Consider the following 22,796-nt stretch of genomic DNA (forward strand, 5'->3'; position numbering starts at 1 on the left):
TTCATATAGTTGATAGCATATTTCAGACTCATATGGTCTTAAGATCATGTAACTGGTTTAAAACACATACCTTCGGAACTTTTTCAGATATTGCGATACGATATTGGCTTCCGTTGAGTAGAGCCGGTGATTTCACAGCCTCGTAATGTTTTGGTTGACTTACCTGCATCAAAAATTGAAATGAAAAGTTGTACCTTCTTTTTGCAGTGAAACCATTTAATCACAATGCACAACTGACTCACGATCAAATAGCTAACCACATATCTCGTTCTATAAGGTTCTCTAAAATATACACTAACGTCCGTGATTCATATAGCTGATAACATATTTGTCTCTTATGTCAAACAAGATACATATATAAAACTGGTTTGTGTAAAAACATATCCAATGAGTTAATAAAGCAAACAAGCGAAGCAACCAACCTTTTGATCCAAGGTGGTTTGATTTGATGGACAACAAATTTCAGCATCACCAACATCTTTTAGAGTTTGTATCCCAGGTTTTCCAATGGGTAATTTGATGGTTTCATTTAGTACTTCACTAACCCGGACGCTATAGCATGTAACTGAAGCCTTCATTCCTGACTTCATTTTATAGAGTACCGACTTTGTAGAGTAATCTCTTGATGTGATTTCAAAAGTTGTTGTAGTAGTAGAGTTCGTTCAAGACTTGTGAAGGTTCGATTTTTAAATTTAATAAAAATAAATATACAAATAATGTTAACAAAGTGGGCGAGAGGTATTGGGACTAGGATTCCACCAAATATTCAAATTCATGTGATTCACCTATTTATTCTAAACCATTATAGCTCATTCAACAAGTATTTTGACTCTATTTCTTTGCCTAAGATAGATTCTTAAAATATTAATTGTAAATCTTAAGCATGGAATATCAAAAGAATTAATCCTAAGCATAAACCATCAAACGAAATGACAATTAATTAAGAATTTTTTTTTAATTTTAATTCAATGCAAATAGTCAAATAAAGAATTAAATGAATTTACCGCATGATGAATTTTGGTTTCCTCCGTCGTCCCAGCGTTGGGTTTAGCTCATCATGATGAAAACACGCTCAAAAGATTTATTTATAGCTCAAATGGTGTTTACAATGGAGAGAAAAAGAGAAAATGGTGTGAAACTGTAATCTGCGACGCACAAAAGGCGTCACAGAATAAACGATAAATAGTAATGGTCACAAACGCAGTATCTCTACGACCCACGCCCGTGTGTCGTTCTCACTGTTGGTAAACGACTGTCCTAGCGAGTTTGTTCTTCATGTTCCACATGTTCATCATCATCAACAGTAGAAACCGAGTTTGGGAAACTCGAATTTCTTCTTCTCTGGCTCTCCTCAGCCCCCCAAAACTCTCGACACCCCTTCTATGATACCTTGTGAACATATTTATACGTGATTGCGACATTGAATCTCCTCCATTAGTTCCAAATAATCTTCATTTACTCGGGTTATTTTCTTTTCATTTTTATCACTGATATTGATTTTCACACGTTCTGAAGCTTCCATATTGTCATATTTAACTTCTTCACACTCCAAATAGTGGTTAGGTTCTTCCAAACACGAGCAGCACACGTATAACTCGCTGTAATCCCGTGAATATTTTCTTCCGTGTACGTGCTGCCCTGTTTTCTTCTCACGGATTTTTCAGCCAAATTCGATCTAAACAAACACCCATAATAGCTTTGTTAGGACATATCACAACTACCCATGAAGTTTCAGCGATTGAATCACACAAAAACTCCTCCAAAATCCGATAGAAAACTCTGCCATTGTTGCTGCCATTTTTCCCGCCTTTTTTCATTTTTGAATTTTGGGAAGAAAATGTCCTCCCCCTAATCCTGTACGGGTGTCCCTTTAGCACTTGCCCTGGGGTGCAAATAGTATTTTTGGGCGTAAATAGTAATTTTTCTGGGATTCCTTCAGCGCATTTCTGGGGTGCCTTTAACACATTTCGGGGGGTGCCTTTAGTACTTCACCATGGGGTGTAAAACACCACTTTTCGAGCCAATTTTGCCGCAAGAGCTTATTTTTCCAAAAACATCTACAAAAACATAAAACACCATAATAAGTACGAAATCGAGTACTAACAATACAGAACATTGAGGACAAATTAGACACAAAAATGTGTCTATCAAATACCCCCAAACTTTTTATTTGCTAGTCCTCGAGCAAAACTAATAAAAAATAAAACCGAGTTAATCTCGGGAGGGTTTACCAGAGGTGTACTCACAAAACCATTACTTCTAATTGGTCACAAGTATCCAAAGAGCTATGAGGACATACATATTCTCAACCTATCTCCAAGTAACTAGAATGCCAGAGAAATTAAAGGTGTCAGCTCTAACGCTGACTGAAGAAAAGGGGAGACACATCCGCAACATTGCTAGATAAAGAGATATCCACTACACAGCTAGATAAACATTGTAAGATGTGTCCGCTGCTTTACAGCTGGATAAGATTAGGAGATAGATAAAGATGAGAGGGACATCTGCTACACAGCTGGGCTAATTACGTGTGATGAGTTAAACCAGTGCTAGAAAGATCTTGTGCCAGATTGAAAGCGTACTAACAAAGCAACCAAATGTATCTTTCTTCGACTCTCTCATAGTGCTCATTAGAAACAACGTCTTCTTCGGTCTTCAACTGTTGATGATAAACTATCGAACCTCATAGAACCTTGACAATTAACTCTTCTCTTCGATTTCTTCCTTGACTTATAAATTTCTACTTCCCTTTGGCCTTATTGAACAAAACGTAACGATGATTTTTTCATTTTTCATTTTTTTCATTTGTTTTTTTTTTTTTTTTTGGAAACAAAAATTACAAGACAACAATTTACATGGCCATGAGAGAAGGACTTTCAAAACTTGGATCTTCGCAACTTGTGATGTCTTGGTATCATGGATTCTAACAACTTATATCATTTTCTCTTATAACTTCAACTTTGATTTTTGAATTATTTTTTTCTATTGTTGCTTCTAAACCTAAAACGTATTCAACTTTCTTCATAGATTTTGATGTCTCTCCGCGTATTTATGATGATAAGTTTCTACTGAGAGAGAGTCGCAATCCAGTAACTAAGACTACATTGTGAGGTTGCTTTGTCTTTCTGGCATTTCCTGACCTACTTGCCTTTCCATCATGTATGGTTAGGTCCATCACGGTTACCCTCTAAAAGGAACAAGTTCTCTCCTGAATTTCAAGGATCTCAATGTCTTTTTCTCTAATGTCTCAAAAGGTTGTTATCCCTAGCATTCCAATTTCTATATTTTCGGTGAGAAACAGTATGTAAACTTAGATAACCGGATACCATGTGACGCTATAAGTTTCAAAAGTGCAACTAAAAAGTTCTTCCCCACCCCCAAACTTAAATCTAACATTGTCCTCGATGTTCTAAAGATAAAATTAAAAGCATGAACAAGGAGAAACTGTTACCACTTGAAGAAAAAGAGTTAAGGAAAGATATTACCATGTTGCATGAGCATGGTTTACCTCCCAAGAAGTTCTAAGTTTAAAGTCTTCATCCAGACTTAGGAAAGGATTAGTCAACTCGAACCGTATAACAGTAGCCGGAATAACTGTGGGTCTTCAAAACCAAATAGAGATGACCAAATGAAACTGCAATAAACCAAGAAAATGAACAAGACTAGCATGCCCTTACCTAGTTTCCTGATTAAGACAACTACATCTAATTGCGGTTCAGGTTCTATAAAAGGGTCTAAATATATTTCTTTAGGCTGCAACTCCTCAAAAGTGATATTCGAATCAGGTATTAGAGTCTGGAAGAACTCAAGTAAAAACTTAGTAGCACATAATAATAACCTAAATAACTGCGGATCCTTAAATTCAATCCGGTTTGACTCACACAGCTGACCACAAAGAAAGAGGTGGTCTTCCTTAAGCAAATGTGTCGACCCTACTCTCCTAAAGTAATTAGGTTTAGTCTCAAAACTTAATAACCGACACATCTGAAAATCATATGTTCCCACAATTGGAAGAAAAGTTATTGGTGGGAAAACAAAGTCAATTTTGGTATGATATCCTGGGTTAACCACATCAACCAGAGGATGGGTTTCTAACAACTGAGCTCTCCTATGGACACAACTACGTTCAGGAAAAAGTGTATGAAGATACTCTTGTAAGATGGCTGAGGCACAAATTTCAAGTCCCGGCTGAGGGATCTTTGTAAGAGCTAAAGGTATGGCACAAGGGAAATGATAATCACCCCCAAACTTAGATTTTTGGGTATCTCTAGATAGACTAGCTACAATTTCATTAATTTCTAGATCGTTGGAATCCTGAAAATAGTCAATTGCTTCTTCTAGGTTATACTCAAGTGACGCATCCTCACTCATATTTAATAGCTCTACGAGTTCATTTTCTTCGTCTAAGACCATTGTTTCTAAATCGCTAGACTCTAAAACAGTATTCTCAAAATAAACTCGTTCCTCTAAACCATTATCGACTTCGTAATCAAAAGGAAATACTACATCCTCTAAAGAGGTGGTATCTCTAATCAAATCCCCGTCCTTTTGAATAGGTGAATAATCATTAAAATTATCGGGATTTGAACCAGAAATAACACTATCATCATAAAGTTCATGTAAAGTAACAAATTCCTGATCACTATACCTACAAATTTCAAATTCTTCATCAACACTATCCACATCACAATAACATGAAAATGGTTGAACCTCATCTAAAGTAGTGTTACCAATTCTAACCTCGTTATCTTGATAAAAATTATCCTTATTTTCACGGGTGATATAGGAAAGAATGTATTGGCAATCAAGAGTAATTCGAGCAGTTCTTTCTTCCGTCTCTAATTTAAGCCTACGTGTTGACTCAACAAACTCACGTGTTGACTCAGTTAACTTACACGTTGACTCAAGTATCTTACGTGCCTCATCGAGAGGAGAGGAATTATAAGAATCTTGCTCGTATGACCGGTGGGCATGCGGATAGTAATTGGGCTCACCATGGTATGACCCATATCCTTCAAAAGGATGGCTTTCCCAACCACTATTCCCAACATGGTCATAAAAAGGATGATTTCCATATTCAAATTCAGGTCGATATTCATTGTATTGGCTTCTATCATACCAGTTCGACATTCTTAATTGCAAGGGAATTCTACATAATCACAAACAAGGCTGACTCGACCAAATCAAACCTATAAAATCTAGAAAACAACAAGCATGATGGCTCCACTTAGATTATTTCTAGACCAGCTTCTAATCTTTCGAAAAGGAATTCGTTACAATCTGAGCAAACCTCTCTGGAATCAATCCGAGTTTAAGTAAGTTGAATTGAGACGAGGGAAGCTGCGAGGAGCTTTGATACCCAAGGTCTCACCGGTATTATAAGGCGGCGCAGTCACGCATTCAACTCGCAGAAACCATCATGAACTTCAAAGTATGCTCAAAAGAATAACCAATATTTTTCGAACGACTTTCCTATTAAGCTCGTTACCCTATAGGTCTCGTTCTAGTCAAAATTTTAAGCTTAGGTTCGCGTTTGTTTTCGTTTTCCTAAGGCGGGCAAGAAGGAAACGGTGATGAAATCCGAGTCCTTATCTTAATTTGGCCAGGCCTTGCCCTTTACTAGGAAATTAAAACAACCATATTCAAATCCTCAGCATATATTCACCTTAAGGCATACAATAAACCCGCTGACAGGGGATTCGCGGGTGTTTCGAAAGCTTACCCCCCGTACCAGACGGGCGCAGAACCGCTGAAGTCGACTCGGGCCACGAATCATATGTCATGTGCGAACCCGAGGGGCCGAGACGATATTGTAATCGTCGTCCTTCCCTGCAAACAGTTTTATATTTAATGTACCCTTCCTTAGGGTTTAAAAAAATAATTTTCCAAGTCCAAAGTCCAAATAAAGTGCAAAAAAAATAAAAAAAAATAAATAATAATAATTACAAAAAATGGAAGGTCTCTAAAATAAAATAAAATAAAATAAATTCTCTCTCTTTTTTTTTTAATTTTTTCTTTCGCTCTTTTTTTTTTTTTTTGCTTTGTCTTTTTCCTTCTCTTTTGGCTTTAAGCTTTGATTCCAAGTCTTTGGTATCCAACTTCAAACCTGTAATACAAAGACACACCCAAAGAAACGTTAAAAGAACAAATGAAATTAAAAAAAAACTAAAAATTCTATCTAAGCACAAATCCGCGTCGGCGGCGCCAAAAATTTGATGTGATTTCAAAAGTTGTTGTAGTAGTAGAGTTCGTTCAAGACTTGTGAAGGTTCGATTTTTGAATTTAATAAAAATAAATATACAAATAATGTTAACAAAGTGGGCGAGAGGTATTGGGACTAGGATTCCACCAAATATTCAAATTCATGCGATTCACCTATTTATTCTAAACCATTATAGCTCATTAAACAAGTATTTTGACTCTATTTCTTTGCCTAAGATAGATTCTTAAAATATTAATTGTAAATCTTAAGCATGGCATATCAAAAGAATTAATCCTAAGCATAAACCATCAAACGAAATGACAATTAATTAAGAATTTTTTTTTTTAAATTTTAATTCAATGCAAATAGTCAAATAAAGAATTAAATGAATTTACCGCATGATGAATTTTGGTTTCCTCCGTCATCCCAGCGTTGGGTTTAGCTCATCATGATGAAAACACGCTCAAAAGATTTATTTATAGCTCAAATGGTGTTTACAATGGAGAGAAAAAGAGAAAATGGTGTGAAACTATAATCTGCAACGCACAAAAGGCCTCACAGAATAAACGATAAATAGTAATGGTCACAGACGCAGTATCTCTACGACCCACGCATGTGTGTCGTTCTCACTGTTGGAAAACGACTGTCCTAGCGAGTCTGTTCTTCGTGTTCCACATGTTCATCATCATCAGCAGTAGAAACCGAGTTTGGGAAACTCGAATTTCTTCTTCTCTGGCTCTCCTCAGCCCCCCCAAACTCTCGACACCCCTTCTATGATACCTTGTGAACATATTTATACGTGATTGCGACATTGAATCTCCTCCATTAGTTCCAAATAATCTTCATTTACTCGGGTTATTTTCTTTTCATTTTTATCACTGATATTGATTTTCACGCGTTCTGAAGCTTCCATATTGTCATATTTAACTTCTTCACACTCCAAATAGTGGTTAGGTTCTTCCAAACACGAGCAGCACACGTATAACTCGCTGTAATCCCGTGAATATTTTCTTCCGTGTACGTGCTGCCCTGTTTTCTTCTCACGGATTTTTCAGCCAAATTCGATCTAAACAAACACCCATAATAGCTTTGTTAGGACATATCACAACTACCCATGAAGTTTCAGCGATTGAATCACACAAAAACTCCTCCAAAATCCGATCGAAAACTCTGCCATTGTTGCTGCCATTTTTCCCGCCTTTTTTCATTTTTGAATTTTGGGAAGAAAATATCCTCCCCCTAATCCTGTACGGGTGTCCCTTTAGCACTTGCCCTAAGGTGCAAATAGTATTTTTGGGCGTAAATAGTAATTTTTCTAGGATTCCTTCAGCGCATTTATGGGGTGCCTTTAACACATTTCGGGGGTGCCTTTAGTACTTCACCAAGGGGTGTAAAACACCACTTTTCGAGCCAATTTTGCCGCAAGAGCTTATTTTTCCAAAAACATCTACAAAAACATAAAACACCATAATAAGTACGAAATCGAATACTAACAATACAGAACGTTGAGGAAAAATTAGACACAAAAATGTGTCTATCAGCTCTACCAATGGCAACAATGTTGTCCTTTTCTCCAAACCAAAGTTTGCATCTTATGCCCTACAGAAACATAAGGCACATGAGAGATAGTAAATGGAAGATTAAAAATTTTAATGCGTTGGAAAACCATACATCAATGGTAATTTTTTCAGATGCCACATTCTAAGATTCCCCAGTGGATGGAGGAGACGCAGACTTCTTTTTTTATAATAAAGACGCACGGGATTCATTAGAAACGGTCGATGTTTTAGTACAAGGAGAGTCCCGCTTCGCGGACCCTTTGATGCTTTCAGATGACTTCTGCGGACCGGATTTCCCATGTTTTTATGGAAGTTGCTTAACTGATTCTGGACCTATGTTATTCTTAGATCGATTGGAGGCGTTGCTAGGTCCTGCGTCCTGTGGTTGTAGTTGAACACATTGTTTGAAAAAGTCAGATACTGTCTGCCAATTTTTTTTTAAAAATTACACAATCTAATCAAAACTCAGTTCACTTACCTCTCCTCCAGACTTGCTGATACTGTTGCCCACAATTTTCGGAATGTCGACTCCTTGACATAACAAGTTATATGTTAATCTCTGATACGCATTTTTAGTAGACTCTAATTCTTTCTCCTTAGCTTTCAGCTTTTCATGCAGTTCATCATTCGAGTGTCTTGGTTTTCTTCCATTTGGAAAGTAAAGGATTACCGTCACTCCAAAGACAGCCCCCTTGACATGTCCACCCTTATCCGGGCCGATCGCAACTGTTAAGGCATCCTCGTTATGACCAACCGTTAGAGTTCCATCTCGAATCATCTTTCGCTTCTCTTCCTGTTCAAATAATGTATAAATTTTGATTTAAACCTTGCGCACTTACTTTGCACTTACTTAAACATGAGGACTGGGAAGTTTCTGTTTCCTCACAACTTCAGATGTCTTCTCCCTGACAAATTCGTCTGGAACAATTCCGTCTTTTTTTTCGCGTGCTCTTTTCCACATGAAGCACCTGTCTTCAAGATCTTCTTTGGAAACATCTCCCCTTTTGACCTAGTAGTTACCAGAAATAAGTATGGATTTACATCGAAACCCATTCCAAAGCATCTAGTGTGACAAAATTACAGATTGGTGTAAGAGGACACATCCCTATACCGTTATAAGTTTCTGCATATATGAGACATGCAACACGACATACAAAACAGAAGTATCTGATATGGCCGGTTTTACTGTGCAGTGTATAATAAATAAGACAACAGACTTGCTAATTTTAGTTTTAATCCCGAGTATCCTCCTCGTCCCGTCTGATGTGGGAACTTGGATTCTGATATTGCCTCTTTTCCCTTCTCCGAATTTTTCTTGCAGAGGAAATAAAAATAATTTCATTAGTATGCTGGGATAGACAATAAGAACGAAACACAAATTAGAAAAAGCAATGTGTATTCCATACCTTAAATATAGGCGATGATAGTACATGATTAAGGTAATTGTCCCAGTTTTCTTGGTCCATTACCGTTTCGTACTTTTTTGGGAAAGTTCTTAGTTTTTCCGGCCTTTCCAGGAAGGGTTTTACATGATTGTTGTACAATTTCCTTCTGAAGTCCCGTAGCTGAACAAGTAGACGCTTCATGACCACTCGCTTCATTTCATGGGGCACCTCAAAACGCAGCTGCAATAACATCTAATGTATGTTAATCACAGACTTTCACAGTTAGACAACAAAAACGACGAATTGATAACCGCATATGCATACCAAAATTTTCTCCCACATATTTTCTTTTGTTGTTGAAGGGACTTCCTTCCAACATAAATGTTTTATGCCAACCATATCACAGGACAAATAGCGTAGGTAACTACTGAATTCAATTCTATGGTCACCAATAGGCCGGAACATTTTTTTCAAATTCTATATCCCTTTTTTTGGCATCAGATTTCGAGAAGTATTTATGCAGCTTCAACATTCTTCTCATTCCCCTCTCTTTTATGATCTCTTATGTAGAGTCTTCTTGTTGTGGCTGCTTTTCTGCTTCTGAAGCATTTTCCAATTCTTTTTCTTCTAATACTTCGAGATCATCATTTTCAGAATCGTCTGACTCTGGAAATAACCGAGGAAACATATGAAACCATGTGATGTTTAAGTAGAAACAAGCAAGTACAAGATTTCGAACATTACCTGTTAATTATTCAAATTTATCAGTGGGGACCATATCTTCACCATCATCGTCATCTGATTGTACAATGTCATCATGACTCTCATCTAAGTCTATCGTTTCTTCATCAGAATCCACCTCATTATCTGGTTCCCTCCATTGGCCATCCTCTGGGGACACGTTGTCATCATCATCTTCTCCCATGACAAAAGTTGTGTAGGTACGTGCATCTCAGTTAGGAATTTGAGCTTATTTTGGAAAATATTAGCTAAACCTAACAGGATAGGCAACATGTGTTACACCTATTTTGTATTATATGAAAAGAAAACAAACATGAACTCATTGATGCATGTAACTTGAGGCTAAAACATCACTGCAACACACAAAATCTCCTCATGATTATTGTGTTATCCACAAAAAGCGAAAGGTACCGGTTAAACGGTCTTATATAACTTTTTTGTTACAAAAGCCAAGAGCACTAAAGCACCACATAATGATTATCCATTTTTAGCTTGAAGATGATAGTCAAATTGGCCAACCAGCAACATGGTATTATTAAAAGTGGCAACTTAAAATGCAGACATTACAGGCTCGCCAAGTAACAGAGACTCAAATGATTAAATCTTGAGAAGCCTTGTATATATATATATGATTGACACAACATCGTAGATCAAAGTAGATTTATTAACTCTCAATCAAAATCCAACCCAAACAATAACAAAAACCCTAGAAAACAATTAGCATCGTTAAGTTTTTTTTTTTTTTTTTTTTGTAAAACCTAACTAACTAGTAAAGCCTAACTAAGTAACATGAAAGAAAGATCCTTACCTAAATCTTATAATAGTTCATGCATGTAACTTAAGTCTAAAATATTATTGTTGTAACAAAATGAAATCACATCTCATCGTACAACCCATGATTGTCATTAACTTGTTTTTTGATACAGCCGGATAAAAACCCTAATCATGCTTTAACTAGTAAACCTATAAGATCTAACATCTGATTCCATGAAATCAAACAAAAAATCTAACATAAATTTAATATTCATTCGATAATGGGTTGTAGAAATATTACCAGCAACAAATATTGAGTTTAAAGAGGTAGATTCCTTGTAAAGATTAGAGATACTAATAGAATAAAAACCCTAATCATGCTTTAACTAGTAAACCTATAAGAAGTGATAGAATAAAAACCTGAATCATGCTTTAACTAGTAAACCTATTAGATCTAATATCTGATTCCATGAGATCGAACAAAAATCTAACATCAACTTAATATTCATTCGATAATGGGTTGTAGAAATAATACCAACAACAAAGATCGAGTCTGAAGAGGTAGGTTCCTTGTAAAGATTAGAGATAGTAGTAGAATTATGATTTCATAGAGAGAATGAATCGAGTAATAAAAACTGAAAAAGTAGATCGAACTCATCTTTCTTTTTCTTTTTGGAATTTAACCAAACCATCAGGCGGGAATTGATTTTCCTTTTGAAATCATCCCGCCCAGTAAAATTCATTTTCATCACCCGCCAAACAAAAGATTTTTGGTGTTTTTATTTTATTTTTATTTCCAAATTTTTGATGTGTAACCAATATGGTTAGTTTCCTTATTTTATGAGAGAATATATCGTAGACAGTTATGATAAAATTGTTTCCCAAAATTTTCGAAATTTAGTTTCCTATCTCTAACCAACTCGAGAAGAGGCTATAGAAAAAAATTACTTTCCTATTTCGAATAATATTTTCCTTAATAATTTTAAGCTGGCTTGTCTCCTGTATTATTCTTGGTTTAGGGAGGAAGCGTATCAATTATTAGTGGCACCTATGTAGGAAACGTATTATTCTAATCATACAGTAAGCTACTAAAGATAAATAAACTAAACCCATCCATTTTCATGTTCATCATTTCCAGAAAACATAAAAGTTCAGCGTGAATCATTCATCACATAAATGTCAACCTATCTATCAGCGTAAAAATCCTGCATCTAGTGCGATACTTAAAAAATAAATACAACCACCACTGAAAACAAAATGGTCATACGAAATGCTTTATATTTAAAAATACGTAAACTAAAAGTTCACACATCAAAAACCTTGTTTAAAAAGCAAAGAACTTGTTAGATGAGTCGGGTTCTTTTTCATATTAGTCTGGTTCCTCATTCTCATCCAAATCCACGCAAAGATTATTATCATTAACATCGTCGTATAGCAGTACTTTACTTTCAATAGCACTTTACTTGTTCAAACTCGTATTTTTGTTAAAAGTATTGGCAAGGAGATAATAAGATCTTACCTAAAGTGATAAATTGACTCTTATCGTTTACAGGGGGAACAACTGTATTTTTCTACATTTCCTCTGTTCTTTCAGCTAAAAGAATGCACACCTCATAAATAAATAAATTTGCAAGAGTATATTGCATTCTGTAAAATCTGTGAACTTGTAAATAATTATCTGATTTATTTCATGATTCCAATACCTAAATAATAAAAGAATTCATAAACATCACCTTCTTCTAAATGACAAAATTAACAAACGAAACAAGAAATGAAAACAACTTTCAAAGCGTCCACAAAAAGAAATTGATAAATCAAACCCTATCATCAAAAAAAAAAACATATCAAATGAACCATCCCCCATCTTCAAACAATTCTTCTCGTAATGCTGAGGTGAACTTGATCACTCCAACCAGTAGGCTTGGGCGCCTTGTCATCCTCAGATTTGGCATTTTCTGCTTCATCAGGCTCCACATGCTTGTTAAGATCATGCTTGTTAACTTTTGGATTCTCTGCCAAATCCGGAACATCGGGATCTTCATCAATAATAGAAGCAGGAGCATCATCATTCACAGTACGAACATCAGCATAAACAGGAACATCAACATTCTCAACACTAATGATTACAGCGTCCAGAGGAACACCGGGAATAACATCAGCATATATAGGAACATCATCATTGTCAACACTACTGACAACAGAACTAATTACAGCGTCGAGAGGAACACCAGGAACAGTAGTTACTCCGTCCACAGTAATGATAATCCTCAATTTACGAGGACCAGCCATCAGTCGAGGACATTTTTGGATCCTCTCTTCAGTTTCATCTCTACAATCCCTCTTAGCAGAACCAATTTTCCTCTTAATACTCTATGTTAATTTTTTTCTACGATTGGTGGAATTTATATATATGTAAGGAAAACCCTAATTTTTTAGTTTTTCCATCATTATCTTAAATCACCTGTTCTTTGTTATTTACACGGAATATTGTAGCAATATAATGAGATATGGAATGAATATTTTCATGTTTATCCAATTTCCTTTTTAATCTAATATACATTACGAACATAACAAACTAAAATAAATCACGATCTCATGAGATATGGAATGAATATTTTCATATTTATCTAATTTCCTTTTTAATTTAATATACGCGATCTCTTAGGAAATACCCAAATATTTTTTCTACTTTTCAACTAATTACCTAGGTCGGTTGGGGTGGCCCGGCCGGCTGGACCATAGGTGTAACGCAAAAAAAGGAAAAATCCAAAGGTTGGCTAGTTAAACAAAGAGCCAACATTTAGCGGCAACACTATCATGTTGATACACGAAATTGAACATTTCAACATATATATAGAAAAAAATCCAAACGCCAAAAAAAAAAAAACAACACAAATACAAGAAAAAAGCCATAACCCAAGTAATAAATTGTACATTTCAGCATAGAAAAAAATCCAAATACCAAAAAAATAAAAAGCACAACTACAAGAAAAAAAGATACATAGAGAAGCCAAGGAATTTGTTAGCGGCATGGGCATCATGAGTACACGTTTCCGATTGTCCACCAAAATTCTTCAACGAGACAGTGCTCCTCATGTAAGGAATAATTGCAACCCTTGTTTCCTACGATAGTGCCCTCCAAATTTCCGTCCAAGTTCTGGTGAGTGTATTGTAACATAATAAACGCCTATTGTTCCAAAATAAGAGGTCCTTGTTATTTAGAAAGACTATTGGGTTATAAGTCGGCCATTCATCCTCTTCAAAGTAAATGCTTATCTTATAATTCCAATTCCATTCCCCGTCAGGTACCCATGTATGAATATTTTCTTCGGAAATGGGAGCCCAGAAATCTATCCGGGGACGATCAATCCCCTCATGGATGTAGTAAAATAAAATGTGAACTCCGAACATGACCATCCCAAGTGATGGGTAAGCATTTTTCCGAAATTCACTCCCGGGAATATAATGCGGGGGTGGCGAATGTTGATGGAACGTCTCAATGTCCAAATTGAAAGATATTATGTCAATATCCTGCTGACAACAATCCTTCCAAAAAATACAACAATGTGCGTACAACATGTGAATTCGAACTACCTTGTACTCATTGGTACGTTGACAGTAGCTGAAACCCCCAATTATGTTGTATCGTGGATACCACGAAAGTACTGGATCCAGTGCAATTGGGATGCATAGTTGTGGAAGATGGAGGTGCTCACCAGTTTCTGGATTCATAATATATGCAGGATCTTGTATGCCGTGGTGTGAAACATAAAAACATACCAGACCATTGCAAGATCCAACTATTGGGTGCAACATAGTCCAATCATTATGGGTTCCATCATTCGGGGCGTCGTGATTGTTGGCTGTTACGATCTGGATGAAATCTTCCTCTCTATAAAAGAGTTGGGTAACTTTATCTTTCCCCATTCTTGGTGTGACACCAAAAAGGAATCCAATTCTTTTGTCCCCAAGGATAGTATTCGATTCTTTGCATACACATTTGCTTGTTAAAACGCCTTCTGCAGTTTGGATGCGCTGAAGTATCTCGGTAGTTAATTCCGGCATCATATCCATCACTATTATACTGATGAAAGATTATCAAAAAAAAATTTTTACAAGCTTTTAGGATTTTCTTATTGTAGAATGCTACAAGCAGATACGAGTAAAGCTTATATTTATATATAGACATCCAATACACCTGTTGGCTAATTTTTTTAGGTTTTCCGTCTTAAATCACTATTCTTTGGTATTTACACCGAATATTTCAATTTCCATATTACTAAAAAAATGAAATATTGTAGCAATATAATGAGATATGGAATGGATATTTTCATGTTTATCTAATTTCCTTTTTAATCTAATATACATTCCGAACATAACAAACTAAAATAAATCATGATCTCTTAGGAAATACCCAAATAATTTTTCTACTTTTCGAATAATTACCTAGGTCGGTTGGGGTGGCCCGGACGGCTGGACCATAGGTGTAACGCAGAAAAAGGAAAAAACCAAAGGTTGGCTAGTTAAACAATGACCCAAACTAATTAAATTGTACATTTCAACATAGAAAATAATCCAAACACCAAAAAAAAAAAAAACACACAACTACAAGAGAAAAAAAAGCTACATAGATAACCCAAGGAATAAATTGTACATAGAAAAAAATCCAAATACCAAAAAAAAAAAAAGACAACTACAAGAAGAAAAAAAAGCTACATAGATAACCCAAGGAATGTGTTAGTGGCATGGACATCATGAGTACATGTTTCCGATTGTCCACCAAAATTCTTCAACGAGACAGTGCTCCTCATATGAGGAATAATTGCAACCCTGCTTGTTTCCCACAATAGTTTCCCCCAAATTTCCGTCCAAGTTCTGGTGGGTGCATTGTAACACAATAAACGTCCATTCTGCCATAATAGGAGGTCCTTGTTTTTTCCAAAAGCTATAGGGTAATAGGTAGGCCACCCTTCATCCTCATCCTTTTCCAAGAAAATGCTTATCTTATGATTCCAATTCCATTCCCCGCCAGGTGCCCATGTATGAATATTGTTTTTGGAAATGGGTGCCCAGAATCTATCCGGGGCTGGTTAAACCCCTCATCATAGGCCTCATGGATGTAGTAAAATAAAAGGAGAACTCCGAACATAACCATCCCAAGTGATGGGAATTCACTATCATAAATATGATGCGGGGGTCGCAAATGTTGATGAAATGTCTCAGTGTTCAAATTGAAAGAAACTATGCCACCATCCCACTGACAACAATCCTTCCAAAAAATACAACCATGTGCGTACACACCTGAACTCCGAAAAGTATAAGGAATCTCCTCTGTTATGTTCCTCCATCCCTTCTTGTCTCCTAGAGTGTGTATTTGAAATTTACCATCCATGTGAATTCGAATAACCTTGTACTCATTGGTACGTTGACAGGAGCCGAAACCCCCAATTACATTGTATCGTGGATACTACGAAAGTTCTTGATACCGTGCAATTGGGATGCATAGTTGTGGCAGATGTAGGTGCTCACCAATTTCTGGATTCATAACATATATAGGATCTTGTATGCCGTGGTGTGAAACATAAAAACATATTATACCATTGCAAGATCCAACTATTGGGTGCAACTTACTCAAATCTTCATGGGTTCCATCATTCTGGGAGTCGTGATTGTTGGCTGTTACGATCGGGCTGAAATCTTCCTCTCTATAAAAGAGTTGAGAAACTTCTTTCCCTATTCTTGGTGTGACACCAAAAAGGAGTCCAATTCTTTTGTCCCCGAGGATAGTATTCCACTCTTTGGAAACACATTTGCTTGCTAAAATGCTTTCTGCAGTTTGGAGGTGTTGTAGTATCTTGGTAGTTAATTCCGGCAATATCCATCACTATTTTACTGATGAAAGATTATAAAAAATTTACAAGCTTTTAGGATTTTCTTAATATTGTAGAATGCTTCAAGCAGGTACGAGTAAAGCTTATATAGACATCCAATACACATGTTGGCGAATGGACGCGTCCTTGATGAGCAGGCATTATTTGAATGGTCGCGTACTTAATGAGCAGGCAAGTAACGCATATTTGCACGTTTTATCTTATAAGCGGTTATAGCGTAAACCTATAACTGGATTTTTATTTAAAAGGGAACAAAATCTAAAGGATAACCATTACGTCATGAAGTAGGTCTGAAAGGACATGACATTTTAGTAGGGTGTTATTATATCTTTGAATTCGACCGTTGCATGCGTCTCTTGGGAATAGGTCTCAGAAGAAAAATAAAAAAAAATAATAAATGTGAAAGAGGAATTAGGGATTATATATGGAATGAATATTTCATCTTTATCTAATTTCCTTTTTAGTCGGATGTAGTTTCTGAGCATAAAGAACTTAATAAATAAATCAACCTAATTTTTTTAGGCCACCATATCTAATTATCAATACAAGGAGCTTTTCTTCTCTCCTGCTACCAACCACTATTTCTTTTCGATCAGAATGAACTGCACAAAATATTGCTACCAATTTATTGCTATGGGTCCTAAAACTGTTGAGTACAATCCATTAAGAAGAACCCTAGAAGATGATTTTAAGATCTCAGACTACGATGTACGAGTTCTTCAGCCTAGACTCGGCGTATTCATAATCTGCATGAGGAAGCATGCAGATTATTGGCGTTTGCGTGAGATTAATGCATTTTCTGTCGATGAGCATTGTATGGAATTGGTGCATGGGGAGAGTAGATGTTGTTGTCCCTTTGATCGTGATTTTTTTGGTCTCCAACAACAGGTGAATATACTTCAAGAGCGAGTTGATCGGCTTCAAGATCAATTTTTTCGTGATATTAACGACTAGGACGTGGCATTTAAAGTTCATGATTCAAAAAGAGACTAGATTTCCAAAATAGGTTTATTATTGATCAGTATTTCTTATATTTCTTAGTTATTTATTAATAAAAAACACGTAATAACACAATTTTGGAAGTTAAAATGATGTGTTACATGTCTCTAATTTGTTTTGCCCATTTATGTTATGGTTTCGTGTTTTGGTGTCAAACACCAGTTTCAAATCTATAATTCGTCTACGAAAAGAATCCCGATTAGTCACGTAATCAACATTGTTTTTTCGACTTCTCAAATCCCCCCATCAATTACAAAATCTTTTTCATTCGTGTGCATTTTCAAGAATATCATCATTGATTTATCTATCAATCACTTATACCTTTTGCATCTCAAATTCTCACTTCTTTTTACATTTTTATTTTTCTCTCTCGGATTTACTTTTATGTCTCCCTATAGATTCGCAAAATTTATAACCATAAATACAACTGAAATAGAGAAATGCCCCCCTCTATACCAAATTGGCCACCATAAGACCACCATAAAAATAAAGTCCCCCTCTAAATTCGTCGGGAATATGTTTAAAAGCATTAACTCCATTAAATAAAATACCAACCATTATTACCCAAAATAAGACCAAGTCCGATTCTTCAAATTTCAAAAAAAACTTTTAGTCTAGACAAGATACGAAAAAAAATCAAAGATGAGAAATAGTACTATTAAATATATATATATATATATATTGAACACCAAACTACAGTACTCTAATAAAAAAAAACACTACACAAGGAATATGTTTGTGTCATGGACATCGTCAGTACATGTTTCCGATTGTCCTCCGAAATTCCTCAACGAGACGACGCTTCTCATGTGAGGAATAACTCTAACCTTTACCGGCCACCTTGTCTCCCCTATTTCTGCCAAAGTTCTGGTGAGTTCATTATAACGTGCTAAACAGCGGTTGTTTTTCAATAGGATGTCGTTGTTCTTTCCCAAGGCTACTAGCTTATAAGGCGCCACCATAGGTTCGAAGGCTCTTCCACGACAATGCTCCTCTTAAGTGCCCAATTCCATTCTACACCGGGTGCCCGTGCATGAATAGCATTATCGGAAATGGGTGCCCAAAAATCAATCCGGAGATCATAAATATCGTGAATGTTGTAAAATAAAAGGCGATCTCTAGACAAGACCATTCCAAGTCTTGGAGTACTGAAGCCACCATTCTCATAAATATGATGCGGGGAATGCGAATGTGACTGGAATATCTCATTGTCCAAATTGAAAGATACTATCTGAATATTGTCATAAAAATAATGATTTATCCAAAAAATACAACCATGTGCGTACACACCTGAATCCCAAAAAGTAAAAGGAAAATCTCTGATGTTCCTCCATCCCATGTTGTCGCCTAGAGTATGTACGTTCACTTTACCGTCCACTTGAATTCGAACTACTTTTTATTCACCGGTATATTCACAATAGCCGAAACCCCCTACGACGTATCGTCGATCCCAACTAATTTGTGGCGTTGGCGTTGGATCGCATATTTGTGGCAGATGGAGGTGCTCACCCGTTGTTGGAATCATAATATAAATAGGATCTTTTATGTCGTGGTGTGAAACATAAAAACATACCAGACCATTACAAGATCCAACGATTGGGTGTGACATGTTTTCATCATAGGATTGGATAACATTCCAGGTACCATTGTTTCCAAGTAACATCGGATAGAAATATCCCATCATCGTATAGTAATTTTCCTCCTCAATTTGTTCTCTGTAGAAGAGTTTCGTAACTTTTTGTTCTCTCACTTTTCGAGTGAAACCGAAAAGGAGTCCAATTCTTTTGTCTGCAAGGACATAATTCCACTCTTTGCATACACATTTGCTTGCCAAAATTCTTTCTGTACTTGGGAGGAGGTGTAGTATCTCGGGAGTTAAATCCCGCAACATTTCCATTACTATTACTGGTGAAATATTTAGGATTTCGTTTTTGTTGAATGTTATTAGCAGATACGCGTAAAGCTTATATAGACATCCAATGGATGAAATATGTGTCCCCACACAATACACCTGTTGTAATTTTCACGTCTTTTGGTGTTTCAAAATCTATTCGGTTAATGTACCCCGTAATACGAAGGGGTGCGAACCATTACACCGTTTGGCCAATGGTCGCATCCTTAATCAGCATGCCTTCTTTAAAAATTCATGATCCAAACAAGAAACATATATTTTCACGTGTTTGTGTGAGATTTATTCCAGTTTATCAACATTCTATTTATGTGTCCATTGCAAATTTAAAAATTAGGATAGTATATTAATCTTTTGAAGACAAGAAATTAGGGTTATGAGCATAGTATATTAATCTTTTGATTTGAAGAAAAAAAATGATCCCAATATATATTGCTATTGCCAATCATAGCTGTAATTTATGGTGTTGACCAATATACGAAAGCCATAAGAGAATTTGTACATAGTTATGGCGCTTGGCTGGAGGGAATTGTTACACATAGCTTTGTGTTTACGCAATTTTTTCGTGCTATTTTTCCGTTTTTAGATAAATCATATATATACTAAAATCAATGTGGTGTTGTACGCGTATATGAGAATATATTTATCGATATGGATTTTTCCCTATTTAGATAAATCATATATATACTAAATCAATGTGGTGTTGTACGCGTATATGAGCATATATTTATCGATATGGAAACTGTTATATTTTGTTTACTTGAGAGTGATATGCGAAATACAATTAAATTAGGTAATTGGAGACAATGCTCCTAACCTAAAAAAAAAATTACGGTTTTACTAATATATATATTATTAAAGAGGTCGTATAAACCACACCAGCATAAAAGATAGAAAAATGAGTTCCAATAAGAACAATACCGAGAGGATTAGAACAATTCCAAAGATATTTATGGTTGTACCAAGAAAGCTAAGGATCACCATAACTTTTGATGGCGTGTGTAAGGTTCATGGCATGCCCTTGTTAGATGAAGTTCAAGCTCATGCTGACAATCTTACTCTTCTTGCTTCTGCTTCTGTTGAAATGGATGGTGTCCATTCTCCCATACCTTCGAATGAGCATGTTGGTGAAACTGTGTCTGGCACACCAGAAATACCCAGGGAAACACCTCTAGAAGAAAAGGTACTTGAAGTTCCAGCACAGCCTGCTAACGCTGCAACACGAGTACCAGATCCAGATGTGATGGTTTTAGTTGAGCAGATTATCAAAGAAACTTTCGAATAATGTGGTTTTAAATATGGATTTTTGTTTTTATAAATTATTTATTTTGATTAATTTTTGGTTTTAAATATGTGGTTTTTGTTTTTAGAAATTATTTATTTTGATTAATTTTTTAAGAAAAATTATTTAGGATGTTGGTATTATTTTGCTTCGTTTAGTTTTAGAATGAATAATATAGAAACATTGGTTCTTTAATATATGCTCATTGTGTTCAAATTCTTTGCTTGATATTTGTTTGTTAATCAATCAATTTTAATTTACTCGTCGAGTCAACACAATTCAATTTTCCGTAATATACCTTATATAACATTACATAAGCCCTTATGATAGTTATCATATTTTAATTTTAATTTAGACACAACCAAAATGGAAGAAAATATAGCAATAATTTATGGAAAGACTGGACCACAAGGGATCTTGGCACCAATGCCAAATTTGGGTCAAGCCAACCCAATGTGACAGACATTTTAGAAACAACAAATAATCTTCTCTATATTGGTATTTGGCAAAACAGAAGGAGAGGAGTACTGAAAAGATCTATCTTTTCTTTTGCATGTACCAAAAAAAGCAACAAGATACTCATTATGGCTAACTAGATCTTCTTCTTTTGCATGCGCACAAAAAATAAGATACTCACTGTGATTGCGTAGATCAGTGGAAGTGAAATATGAGAAACTGAAGCGTAATGATGATTGACAAAAGCAGTAGCGTGGTGATTGACCAAATACTGCTTTTGAAGGAAAGAATATACTACACAAGGTCTGGTAACACACATAACCCTATCAGTAACCCTGTTAAGAGCAAATTACTCCATACAATCAACCACTTTTATCTAAGGTAATATATATACTCCAAATAATATGGTCCCAAATTTTACCAAAAATAAAATGTTAATAAATTAAAAAAAAAGGCTTTATTGCTCCGATCAAATATACTGCTACATTTAAGAATAATACTTTTTTAGGTAGTCAAAAGTGTGAGAAGCATATAGTTAGGTTGTTTTCTTTCTTTGCTTTATACCTTGTTACCAAAAAAAGTAAATTAAAAAATAAGTGTGAGAAGACTATACCAACTTTTTATTGTTTTTGATAAGACCAAAAGTTATCAGATCTTGTGGGGTATACAATACAGGCTCTTGTTATAATACTTCTCTTTCATTCACAAATAACAAGAAGTCTCAAAGTACAACTACCATCGAAATGTACCCCTAAAATCCAAAAATCAATCATAGGAATGTTCCATATATATACTCCTAGTATTTAGTGATGGGGCTGGTATTTAGGACAGGGTCCCACCAGAATATTCTACACAAATTGTTAAAGTAGAAATGATCAAAGATAAAAAAATACCACTGCAAAGTGGAGTACTTATTATTGTACTAGCTAATTCCTTTGTTACTAGTGCCCTGGATATAGTAGTATATTTTCTTTACTACTTAGTCAATTACATTGCACTATTTTACTCCCAATTCACATATTCTTAGAAGCAAAATAATAAATTATTAATATAGTACTAGCTAGTGCCTTGGAAGATCATAAATGCTTTTTGGTGCAATTTTTTTGATTAAAATCCCAGTTCATATTCTTAGAAGCAATTCTAGCTAGATCTTACAATTAAATTTGTATTAAAAGAACTTATCAGTATTTATTTTTTAAAATACTGGCCGATAATATATGATTTTATCATGTCCGTGCCTTTAATATGGACGAAACATAAAATATCAGTGATACATACATATGAATATCTGATAATATCGCATTATTGGTCGTATCAGACCGATAAGCAGAAAATATTGGCAAGGATGTTTGGGGATGTTAGGTTATCAAGTGTAACTAGTTTATTTGATTGGTCGGCATTATGAATACACGAACGACTATGATTGGCTTTGTCGACAAGACTCGATATCCAAGTTTTTTACCAATGTCACTCTTGGACATGGCTTATTCAGCTAAACCAATTTTTATTTCGATGTCACGATCTTAGAGAGTATAGTTCATCCAAATCTAAGTTTCTGAGAGTATTTCCACCAAGATAAATTGATTGATGGTAATTTTCCATTTTTTCCGATGTCACTC

The sequence above is a fragment of the Papaver somniferum genome, unplaced genomic scaffold, assembly GCF_003573695.1.
Source record: "Papaver somniferum cultivar HN1 unplaced genomic scaffold, ASM357369v1 unplaced-scaffold_70, whole genome shotgun sequence".
Classification (NCBI taxonomy): Eukaryota; Viridiplantae; Streptophyta; class Magnoliopsida; order Ranunculales; family Papaveraceae; genus Papaver; species Papaver somniferum.